The sequence below is a fragment of the Taudactylus pleione genome, unplaced genomic scaffold (genome assembly GCF_031769625.1).
Source record: "Taudactylus pleione unplaced genomic scaffold, aTauple2 ptg000026l, whole genome shotgun sequence".
NCBI lineage: Eukaryota > Metazoa > Chordata > Amphibia > Anura > Myobatrachidae > Taudactylus > Taudactylus pleione.
In genome coordinates, this window is record NW_028284428.1 from 12,670,151 (window position 1) to 12,682,936 (window position 12,786).

The 12,786-nt window shown below is 44.0% G+C and overlaps 1 pseudogene across 1 annotated transcript in view; it reads left to right on the plus strand.

Annotated features, from left to right (window-relative positions):
* The first annotated feature begins 736 nt into the window (after positions 1-736).
* LOC148539222 (organic solute transporter subunit alpha-like) overlaps positions 737-12,786 on the plus strand; it is an 85,559-nt pseudogene continuing 73,509 nt past the window's right edge. The window contains exons 1-4 of the transcript XR_015870502.1: positions 737-845; positions 953-1,004; positions 4,855-4,922; positions 5,713-6,053. The product of XR_015870502.1 is annotated as an organic solute transporter subunit alpha-like (transcript). The remainder of the gene's footprint in view (positions 846-952; positions 1,005-4,854; positions 4,923-5,712; positions 6,054-12,786) is intronic.

The window sequence follows — 12,786 nt, forward strand, 5'->3', positions numbered from 1 at the left end:
CCCGATCACATAACTCAGTAATTAAGGGTAAAGGGTTTCGATTTTTAATCAAGTCCCCCGTATTTTTTTGTTACGAGGAAAAATCCAGCGCCGGCTGGAAAGGTTGAAGGTTCAATAATTCTTTTGGTTAAATTCTCTTGAATATACTCTGACATGGCCTTCATTTCAGGTATAGAAAGTGGTTAAGTACGTCCACGTGGAGGAATCTTCGCGGGCATCAAGTCTATAGGACAATCCCAGTTCCTGTGAGGGGGTAAGATATCAGCTCCTGCCTTGCAGAAAACATCTTTAAAGTAGGCATATTGAAAAGGAAGTCGCAAGGTATCAGACATTTGTACTTTATTTATAGGTTTCATACGTGGAACACAGGACGAGTGACAGAAGTTTCCCCAAGACAAAATTTGCATAGACATCCAATCAATCTGCAGACAATGTTTACTTAGCCAAGGGTACCCTAAAATGACTCCGTGGGAAGCTTTGAGAATAACCAAAAATTTTAATAATTCCACATGGAGGGCACCGATACGTATTTGCAGTGGATGAGTCTGATGAGTGACAGTTCTATTGATGAAACGTCTACCATCTACTGCAGAGAGGGAAATGACATGATTTAATGTTTGTACAGGAAATTTAATATTTCTGGACTAATTTAGCTGTAATATAGTTCCCAGCAGCTCCAGAATCTAGAAGAGAAAGAACATTTTTAGTTTCCTGGATCAACTCTAGAGCAACAAGAATGGAGGATTCAGATTTAGCTGGAGACAATGACATTATTCCCAACCTAGTGTCTCCACAGCTGGTTAGGAGCAGTAGTTTCCCGGACGACAGGTACAAGAGGCGACCAGGTGACCGGCCTCTCCACAGTACATGCAGAGATTCTCACGACATAATTTCTGATGTTATTCTGCAGAGAAATGAGCTTGATTTATCTGAATAGGTTCATCTGTCACAGATTCAGGAGGAGCAACAATAGATGGAGTTGGAGTAGGCCAGAACCTTAAACGGTAATTCTTGTTCTTCTCAGCCTGCCACTCTCGGTAGCGTAAATCTACTTTGTTACATAAAGAGATGTGATAATTCGACATGGATGGTAAATCACATGTTGCAAGGTCATCCTTGAGTAGATCTGAGAGACCGCTCCAGAAAGCCGAAACCAAAGCCTCTTAATTCCACTGGAATTCGGAAGCCAGCGTTTGGAACTGTATAACATATTGTCCCACTGTTCTGTTCAATTGACGGAGATGCATAATCTTTGCGGACACAGAAGTCACCCTCCCATGCTCATCAAAGATTCTTCGAAATGTTGACATAAATTCTTTGTAGTCAGTCAACAGAGGATCGTCTCATTCCCATAATGGTGAAACCCATTCTAAGGCAGGACCAGAGAGGAGTGACACAATATAGGTTAACTAGCTTTGGAAGAGGAAAAATTGGCGGCATGAAGCGTGAAGTGGACATCGCACTGATTTAGAAAACCATGACACATCTTTGGATTCCCATCAAACTTGTTTGGGGCAGGCAAATGAAGATGAGACTGTGTAGTAGATAGGGTAGGACCAACAGCAGGAATGGGTTGAGGACTGGTAGTAGCCAGTAAATTAACTGTAACAAGAGAGGCTTGAAATGTGTCCTGAAGGTGAGACATTTCCTGCATAAATTGACCCAGCTGATGGTGGGACGCTTCAAGAACCTCTAAACAACTGTCAATACTTTGCAAGAGGTCTGCTCTGGCATCTGACCACTAGCCGAATCCATTGGTCCAGTGCAAACTGTCATGGCTGGAGAAGGAAGTGAACCCAGGCTGGATTCAGGAGAGTCCTTGTGAGCGGCTTCTTGAAATTGAAAAAAGGCTGGTCACAGGAGGTGTTTGTTCATGGGAAGCACCGACTAGTAAGGTGATACGGAGACTTGGAAGGTGAACGGAGGCCTGATGGATATCCAATGCGCAACCACTGGAGGTACCGATGGACTGGAACCAATACCGGCTGGCAGGAAATGCAGATGAGGGTAGGCTCTGTAAGAGGCACAGGAAGAAGACGGCACTGGACTGAGATGGTCTACCAGCTGTCGGAGGCTAAGTATGGAACAAAATATCTTCAGCAGGAACTGCGGACAGCACGCTGGAAATACAGGATAACAGGATCACAGAGAACTACTGTAACACACAACTACAGCTGTGTAAGACGTTGCACTGGCAACCTAAAGACTCCCAGGAAGCCCTTAAGTAACAAAAGAACATGCAGGATTGACTCACAGTGCTTCCAGAGGATCTTGCAGCCTGGATTGGCTCTCTTCAGTCATGCGTCCGGATCCAAGATGGCAGCGCCCAGCAGCCGACAGCGCTAGAGGAGAGTTTCAGCCCCAGGCATTCCAAGATGCCTGCCGACCAGCGGCACCCCCAGGGACCTGCCGGCAGACCGCACCGACCTTCAGCAGCCTGGACCCCGCCAGAGCACCCGGACGGGTAAGTCCCGGACCCCCCCAAAGAGCATAAGCGCAGCCCATGACACCAGGGTTACAATGCCTGTGCACTTCATGAGCAAGTGGAACTGGCACAGTATATGCATGCAGGTAAAGGGAGAAATGGGACTCCCAGAGGAAACGTTACCATCCCCTGCCCGGTTCTCCAGAACATCCAGCCTCCACTGTGGCTTAACATTGAACAAGCACTCGCAGCCGGTGATTACCCCAATGAAGTCTATGGTGCCATAGATGCGGGCATGCTAATCATGCCATTCATGCCGCATACATGAGCGTGGCTACATCTGTAATGTAATCAAATGTACTGTATATACAAAATAAATCTGTCAGCGCACCTACAGTATGGAGCTGCTGCCTTTCTTTGTTAAAAATCAGGTACCCATTACCTGTCATCATGATACATACTGTAAATACACATTAAGAAATATACAGCACTGCTCTCAATAAATAATATAATGTTCAAATATTTTTAACAAGTCCTTAAATGTAGTAATCTTCACAATTTTCTCTTTTCGTTCTTCTTATTCTTATCCAAGTCGGCTCACTGCAGTAGAGCAGCACTGTATCCTTATTGTGTATTTATGGTTTAGTGAAAGCCTGGCACCTATGCTACCCTCACAGAGCTGGATACATCTTTGAGATGCATCCAGCTTTGCAAGCTGCACAAAATGTGTCTTATTTTTGTTTTCACATGTTCACAGTATATGCTCTCGCTGTGGCAAAAAATGCAAGTTCCAAGAAGATTCACAGCACTAAACCTACTTCCCGAGGCTATATTCACTGCACCTATAAGGATGTACCAATTGAGGCCATGTAATATTCTAGTTAACTATCAGCAAGCTGGGCCTGTTTCAGAGCCGAACGCTATTTGCGAACGGTCGTTCAGAAAAAGGGGCCGGCTATTTAAATTGAGCGCTCGCTGTTTGCGGTCTGTTGACGCCTCTATGTCTGAGCGAGCGAACGAAACATGCACTCGCTATTTTGTAAAGACGCCCCCTGGCCGATCGCATCATACGTCATCTCCGCTATTTATTAGATTAATCGAGTACATCGAAAGGCGTCTGAACTGCTCGCAGTGCTTGTGGTAGGTTTTACTTCCCGCAATCACTGCGAGCAGTTCAGGCTAAAAGACAACCAAGTGACGTGGTCGATGACGCTGCTTTGTTAATTATGCAACACTTATTAAACGCCCGTTTTGACCGTTTGGCACGCCTGCGTTCGGATCTCCACTCCCCGTTTTCAAGCACCTTCCCCTGTTACCACCCACAAACGCCTCATTTTGTCACTCAAATTAGCGAGCGCACGATTTCCGACCGCAATGACTGGTTGGCGCATGCGCATTACGGCCCATACGCATGTGCAGATGTGCGAACATTGCTCGGAGCGAGCGAGCGGCTCTGAATCAGGCCCTGATTCAGCTTCAGACAGAATAGCTAAGCTGCTTGCAAGCAACTTAGCTATTCCATCTGTGCTGATATGCTAATGCCGCAGGAGGCATTACGCCTCTTGCTGCATTACCATATCAGCACAGACGCCTCCTGCTGCATTACGTATCCGAGCTGCGTTGGCCAACGCAGCATCGGATACTTTGCAGGACACCGGCCGGCAAAGGTGACCCATCGGGTCACGCAGCCAGCCGTCGCAGTTGAGATGAAAAAGCCAGGAAAATTCTGTGAGTCAACGGAGATCCTGGCTTCGTCCCTCCCCCCAATGGCAGCGACACACCTCCTTTTGGGGAACAGAGGGCATCGCCACCCCCTCCCCACCCCCGAACGGCAGCAGATTGGTAGTCACTGACAGTCTGCTGCCAGTTTACGTGCAGGCTCGCAAAACCGTTCTGCACATGCACACAACAGGTCTGGTGCCTGTGCAGATTCCCGATCATCGGAAATCTGCGTGCACTGCTGAATTAGGCCCAAAGTGCCTGATTCAGAGTTATAGGCTATTAGCATCACTGTGTAATCTTTTTTAGTGACTTCAGGGGCAGAACTATGGGAGGCAATGGAGGCACCTGTTAGAGGAGAACCGGCTAGCTATTTCACACATGCGCAGCAGAACTGTTAAAAATAAATAATACGCAAATTTAAAAAATAGAATAAAATATATATTTCTTTAAACATCTTACATAAGAAAACATGTTTTATTTAAATAATAGAGATTCATAAATTGATTTTCTTTTATCACCATACTGACATGGCAATAACAAGTACCAACGCAATCTCTGTTAAATAGGCTCCCATATGGCATTTGCAAAGTTATCATTATTAATTTATGGTAGAATACATTTTTTATACATTGGATGTGGTTAATTTTGGAGCTTCGGAACTCTGCAACAGCAATTTTCCAATGCTCCACCTACCTCTTATTAATCAGAAATGTACTAGAGCTTTTTGGCAAAGCCCTGGACAAAGAAGGAATACAGAACATGGATTCGTGGATAGGTAGCATAGATGGTGTAATGGTTAGCATTACTGCCTCACAGCGCTAAGATCTTGGGTTTGAATCCCACCACGGCTCTGTGTGGAGTTTGTATATTCTCCCTGTGCTTGCAATCCTTGCTCTGAGGGCCTGATTCAGACCCGCTCGCGAGCGCTGAGCGCTCGCAAATGGGTCGATGGTGCCCAAGTGTGCATGCCCTACCGCAGGGTCTCGTCGCAAGCCTGATGGTCGCGATAGTCTTGACCATCGCGACCATCATTTTGGCCGCTCGCTATAGCTGTGGGTGGTCCGGCTCTGAATCAGGGCCTGAGTTCTCCAGTTTTTTCCCACAATCCAAAAATATACTGGTAGGTTAATTGGCTCCTGACAAAAAAGTAACCTGTGCGTGCATGTGGTAGGTAGATTGTAAGCTCCACTGTGAATATGTTTTAATGACCCATACTAGCACACTTTCTTTCAAAAATGTGTTAATACACTTCTAGGAATGTCAGGTTATCATTCATCATAGAATTTCTGGTCTAGGGGTGTTGCAGGTACACATGGCACCTCTACAAGGTTACCTATGCATATATTACAAAATGAATAACTCTGAGCATTAACTATGATTATACAGAACCGTACGGCAAACCCTGCTTTAATGTAACATCTCCTCCCATCAGTGATAGTGATGTGAGTCAGCTACACCCCCAGCTTGTATCATATTAGGGCGCACTGAATAACTGATTTACAGCCTGTTTTACAGCCTTTGGTTGATGTTTAGCAAAACTTGTCTTAGCTTTAATACTAATGCAGCAACTATAAGAAGCTTAGATGAGTTGAAGCCTCAGTACTTGCAGCAGAACTTTTTTTTTTACTTTTCAGTGTTTTTCAGCCTCTGAAAAGTTGTCTTTAAAGAACTCTGACTCCCTCTGGGGACATTGGAACTGTGCGCTGTAACTGAGAAGCCAGGAGCTCTGCACTGTCACAGAGAGCAGAGGGAAGGCAGAGAGCAGGAGGGAAAGGGAAGATGACTACAGCAGAGGAGCACAGAATGAATGGGACACAAGCAACTACTAATGCATCTGTTACTCCAATGCCAACGACTTCAAGCTGCCGTAATTTACCAGCTCCATTCTCCTATGAAATCCTTGAAAGTAAGTGCAACTGTTTCTACTTTTATGAAGTTTTATTCTATCCCAGTACAATTATTAGCTAATCTAATGTATCATTCTCTATATTATTGGGATATCTTAGTTAGCTTTGAGTACATCCGTGACCCGTTGTATGGAAATATTCAGTCAAAAGCAGATTATTAGGGTTAATATATATATATTGTATTACTTTTATTGCACTTGTTTTTAATGCCAGAGGATCATATTTTCTATATTTTCTAATCTCATTATTGGGCCCATTTATTAATGATAGCATTTGCAATGCGATCTGGGCATGATATTACCGACCATGATCACATTGCAAGATGCGATCATATCGCTGGAATGTATTATCCGGTACCCGCAGGGACAGGGGCTCTGAAAGAAGCGCTTCTCTGCGATGTCACCGGAGTGCTGTCAGGGCTACTGCGCATGTGCGGCCACCAATGCCAGAGAAGGTTCCAGGGGAACCCTCTGCCAGCCAATTATGCGAAGTGGCATAGGCTACAACAGGCTAACACCATCTTCAGTTGGCGTTTGGTGCAGGGGCCAATCTTAGCATTACGGAAGTTGGTAAATCTGGCAGCATCACATCTCCCATAGAAACCTATGGCGGCTACGGCTGCCGGTGGGAATGGAGGGATCGCAGCAGGTATTGGAGATATCTGCTGCGGCCTCTCCTTCATATGTGGGGATGATTCTAAATATTTGCGGTTACCCCCCGAAAACAGGTGTTTGGGGGAATAAGTCACACATATTTAATAATAAATGGGCCTCTATGAGTCCTATTTAGCAATATATGTGTAATGAACCTGAGAAGTACCGTTCTGTTTCACGACAAGAATAAAATATTTATCATACCAATTTATCAATCAGCCTGAGCCAGTGCAGTGTTTCTGCAATCCTAGGTGTTACGATCTACAGATGTGTCCTCGCACCCATAGACTTTTTGTGCCATTTGGCACAACTTAAATGCTCCCCCATGGGTAGAGATTCCCAAACTTTCGTATTTATTGCTGAATTTAGCAACTGTGTCACATTGTAGCGGCACCCAAAGTCGCTTATAGTGATCAGGGCAGTTAGGAGTAGTATTTTTGTTGCAGCTGTGTTTTTATAAAGTCGCAGATTAAGCATAAAGCCGCGTAGGGCGATGCCTAGTGTGGCTCACTCATAGTGGTCCTCAGTCTTTACCCTTTTACCCAAGTTAGCATCTGAGTCACACACATCTGCTGCATGCAATGCCAACGTCAGTGTACAGGGTACCTGTGAATTGTACTATTGCTGCATATGTGATGCGTATAATATGCAAATTCGGCACAAAACTGTGTGGTGGGGTTAAACAATCTGTTGTGTATTATTTAAGAATAGTAGAAAAACAAAGAATAAACATGATCAGTTGAAAAAACGCAGATCTTGTACTTTTCACAATCATCAAGAGAGTGGTTGCAGCTTGCTGCATTCATGATCATTGTTAAAAACTACAACAATGAGAGGAAAAGCATTTAGTGATCGTGATAACCTAATTAGTCTTTTGGATAAATATATAAGCTGCATTGCTATCTGGTGAGTGGAGCTGAGGTCAAATCCCACTAGTGAATTTAACTATGTATTTGGTACCCTGAAATGTCTTGTCAAAGGGCCCTGTGTGTCCCCCAAATAATTGACTTTGATGAGAATCATTGGTCTAGCACAATCAAGATTGATGTCATGAAATGTACAGCACTTACTGTATTAGTAAATAGAAGCCAGGGCTGCAATTTGTCAGTTATTATTGTTTGTTATTTCATACATAATGCTAATATAATGTTGTGATGGAAAACTATTTGGATTGTTATTTAGCGCATCTTTTGCTTTCGGTTAACAATAGAATTTGTAGTCATTACCTAAACGGAAGACACTGATCGCCATACAGGGTAACTAGGAAATTAAATAGTTAGCTCTGCTGGCCATCAACATTGGCAGGAAGTAGTTCTGAAATTTATTTAAGATTAAAGTGAATCTTATACCAACCACTCATTTGCTAGGAAGTTCTTAAACAAGCTAATTTATTACAAGTTACCTATGTTGTTTGTGTTTCCATTAAACTTGCTGTATGAATTGCAGGTTGGAAAGGGATGTTCTGAGACTTTCCCTTAACCTGCCAGTAGTTTCCTGTATAAACAGTTTGGCTTTCAGTAAATACCTAAAATAAAACAGAAAATGCAAGCTGCTTTAATTCATCCAGCCGAATCCTTGTATATCAGAATTTTTACAGGTCAGAATAAAAATATATAATTTATAGTGCAAATTTATTCAGACCCTAGATATCTATATTTATTTAGTACATTGTTTAAAATAATTGCTGGAACTGGTTGGTTGCTTAGGGTAACACCTCCACTTGTCCTTTAGGTTTTATAAATCTCCCCATTTAATAACAACCACACCATGGCAAGTGTGTAATACCCATTCCAGGGGCAAACGCAGGATTTCTAGAGGGGGGTTTCCGAATGCTTGATTTTTGTGGCCAGTCCATGAAGACAGTATAATTAGCACTAAACCAGCTATAATATACAGTATGTCATATGAAGTATAGTGTATGTAATAATTCTGACATATTCAGGACCAGTGATCACAGTAAGCCATTATATGCGGAACTAGGGGCATCCTGTCTGCGCTAAATGTTTTAATTTAAGATGTGGGCTACATTCCAGATCATTTTGAACAAGTTCATAAAACCTGGGCAGCAGCATTGCCGTTATCATATATGTTCAGATTGGTCTCCTTATGCTCTGGATAGTGTATTATTATACAGTATTAATAATTGACCCTATAGATAGTCTATATCAGTACACCCCTACAGTGCATGTTTTTCAGATCTCCTAGTTAATGCACAAGTGTATTCATTACTGGCTCGCACATTTTAAAAGATCAACAAGTGCTGTTAATTATTTAATTTGTGACACTGAGGCAATCTTATAAACGTGCAACTTTTATTTCTATTGTGGTCGCCATGGTGTGGGCTGAGTAGGGGGGTTTCCAGGCAACCGGAGATCCCCCTGCGTTTGCATATGCGTTCACCACTGCTTTGTAGAGTAGCAGTCTATGGGGCAAAGCAGGACTGATCAGGACTCAGGGACAGAACTCACATACATGTACTGTCCCGCCTTAATCAGTACTTTTGGAATATATGATATGCTTAATTATTCCAATCATTACAATAATAATACAATAAGAATTAAACAGTAATAAGTCATTTACAATATGAATTCTCAAATTGCAAAATTCATGGGGCCTAAATGTAATAGCCTGCAATACATGCGAGTATGCCTGTATATTTAAAGCAACACGTTAAAGGATAAACCTGCTTGGTTTTTCCTTTAACATGCTTGCTGCTTTAAAAATAGCTAAAATGACAAGAACCGCTTAACTGTAGCGCTGCTCCCCCCCCAACCCCAAAATGGGGAAGCTGCATCTCCTAAATGGGCTTCTACTGGAGAGGAGAAATTAAATGTCGGCAACTACTGTATGGTCTATTGTAGTGCAGGCAGGGGGATGCCTGGCTGGGTGTGTGAATAGTGCTGTCCCTTGGTTAAATGGTGATTGGGTGGAACTTTGTTTTTATGCTTGCCACCTGGTATAAAAACAAATGAATGAATGAGAAATTAATAAGAATTAGTGAGTGGCCCTTGTGAAGTGTGAGTGGTTGTTATGCTTTGAGGGTTGTGTCCACAGCGTTCTCTTAGACTAAGGGGTCTATTTACTAAAACTCCACATACTGTGGAGTTAATGCCGATCCTGCTTCGCCTGCTAGCGCTGCACAGCAGCAGCCGGCTACCACAATTTTTACTAAGAAACATGCTGATGCTTCTGAAGAAGCTGGATATATATTTGCCAGCGAAACGCGTTAAGATTTTCTCCTATTGCTACCTTCTTTGGGGATCACGCCATCTATTCATCTGGGACATCCTGGCACACGGTTTGATATTGGGACATCGGCTATAACATCAAAGGATAACAGCTACAAGTGGGTCCTATCCAGTCTACACTCTGTGATTACACCAACAGGATTTGGACAAATGATACATCATCTGGACTGAGAATTCAGGACAATATTTTCTGAACCCTATACATGGAATAACAATTGTCCTACAACCAGTGTCTTACTATTTGGATCTACAAATTCCCCCAGTAGCGACTTCATTGGATATTCGTTTACATGCTCCTATTGTCAATGGATTTTATATGTTATAGCTATTGGTAATATTTAGTATATAACCTATTATTAATTTTATTGTTATGAAATAAATGTGACATTAATTGAAAACACATCCGTGTTTTAATTGTACACAACAACTCTATATAGCGCCAGTATTCAACATTTGTTACATAGAAACATGCTGACATTAAAGGTGAATGTTAAGTTCACCCTTCAGGGGTTTCTGTCCCCTCCTTACCGTCGGCTGCATAGTTATATGCATGTATGACCTCCGGTGTCTGAGAGGTAAGCACAAAAAAAAGCAGCACTATTTTTTTTTAAAATTCAAACCAAACTTTATTGACAGTAGATAATAACAGACAGCAGGGACTTCCTGTAGGCAGTGCACCAGTGAAAACAGAAGAAAGGAGTTACCGGCAGCCGGGGGACGCGAGGCGGCGCTGGAGATACAGTACACGGTAAGTGTAAAAAATATTTTGATAACATCTGAGGCACTTATCGCTGCCATAGGAGCCCATGGCAGCGCGATACGAACTCTCAGAAATAGCGCTAGCTGCAGAGCAGAACAGAAAATCCATTAGTACACATCGAGAAGCGTTATATACTTGGATTTTCAATGCCTGGGAGCTCTTTTCCCCTTAACGCCTGTTAGTAAATAAACCCCTAAAGGTGCGTACAAACTAGACAATATTTTGCACGATTTGCACGATTTTGACGCATCGGAACGACAAATCATGTAAAATATGTCCAAATTGCGAGTCTCTACTCACGATAACGTTTCCGATGCGCGTCCCCGCGGGTCATACATCGCATCTTCAGATCTTGCCTACAGCAGGCAAGATCTGCCAATCTCGTTAACAAGATTAAGGTCGTTGGTCAGATCGTTTATCAGATTGGACAGTTTATGCAAGATATTGTTTGTTTGGGAGTGCAGGGGAGTTGCCGGGGCATTTCAAGGGAAAACGTTGATGACATCGCTGGGGCATACTTGCCTACCTTCCCCAATCGGCCGTGAGCGTCCCGAAAATTGGGTGCCGCTCCCGGCCCCCCGGAAAGGCAGGCAATCCTCCCAGTTCCCGGTAACCCATCTGGCCCCCTTCACAATTACCATGTTAACCCCAGCAGCGGAGGGGCCGGTGACGCAATTCGCGCTGAATCGCCCCCTGGGGTTTATATGGGGACGGGGCTGCGATGATGCAATCGCACTGTCATGCCAATGCTCCGCCCCTGTTTTGGTGTCATTTATCCGGCCACATCCCCCACTGATGAAGCCCGACAGCTCCCTCCCGGAAGGAGGAAGATAAAAGTTGGCAACCCTGCACTGGGGAGATGTACTAAGCTCTGAAAAGTGATAAACTGGAGAGTGATAAACCACCAGCCAATCAGCTCCTAACTGTCATTTTTTAAACACAGCCTGTAACATGACAATTAGGAGCTGAGTGGCTGGTAGTTTATCACTCTCTAATTTATCACTTTCCAGAGCTCAGTACACCTCCCCCTGTGTTTGAGAAATGACAGTTGGGAGCTGATTGGCTGGTGGTTTATCACTCTCCAGTTTATCACTTATCAGATCTTAGTACATCTGGCCCACAGCCTGTAAAATGACAGAAACTGATTGGTTGGTACTTTAACTCTCTCCACTTTATCTCTCTCCAAGCTTCGATCAATCTCCCCTTTGGCTTCAAACTTTATGGGCACACATCCACTTGCAGACATACTTGCCTACTCTCCCAGAGCTGCCCGATAATCGGGTGCCGCTCCCGGCACTCAGCAAGACTAGGCAAGTCCCCCGGAATGGCCGCCGGCACCCCTCAAACACCCGCGCCCGCCGCAAAAGTGGGCGGTCCGGGGGTGCGATGATGTGATTCGTGCTGAATCGTGTTATCGTAGCCCCGCCCCCTGCCTTAGAATGCCGGTAATATTGGCATTATAAAATGGGGGACGGGGCCACTATGGTGCAATGATGCAATTGTGTCGACACGCTTCTGCTCCGCCCACCTAAACCGCCCCCACCCTCCCTGCTGGACGGACCTGCCAGCCCCTCCTGGAACACCCTGCAGAAATGCCGGTAAGTTTGCTTGCAGACCAAAAAACGACTTCACGATTACGACATTGTAATCGTGCAGTCGTTTGACAGTCTGTGCTGTCGGAAACGACCAGCGGGAGCGCGCATCGCTGGTCATTTCTGACATTAATGTAGCCGATTCATGCACGATTAATGAGCGATTGAACGATAACGATATCGTTATCGTTCAATCGCTCATAGAAATTGGCTAGTGGATGTGTGCATTAAGCATTTGAAAGCTTAGATCCAATTCCTAAATCTTAAGGTGCGTACACACACTAGACGACTCGCAAAAGATGCGGGCCAGATGTACTAAGCTCTGAAAAGTGATAAACTGGAGAGTGATAAACCACCAGCCAATCAGCTCCCAACTGTCATTTCTCAAACACAGCCTGTAACATGACAGTTGGGAGCTGAGTGGCTGGTGATTTATCACTCTTCAGTTTATCACTTTTCAGAGCTTAGTACAAATCCCC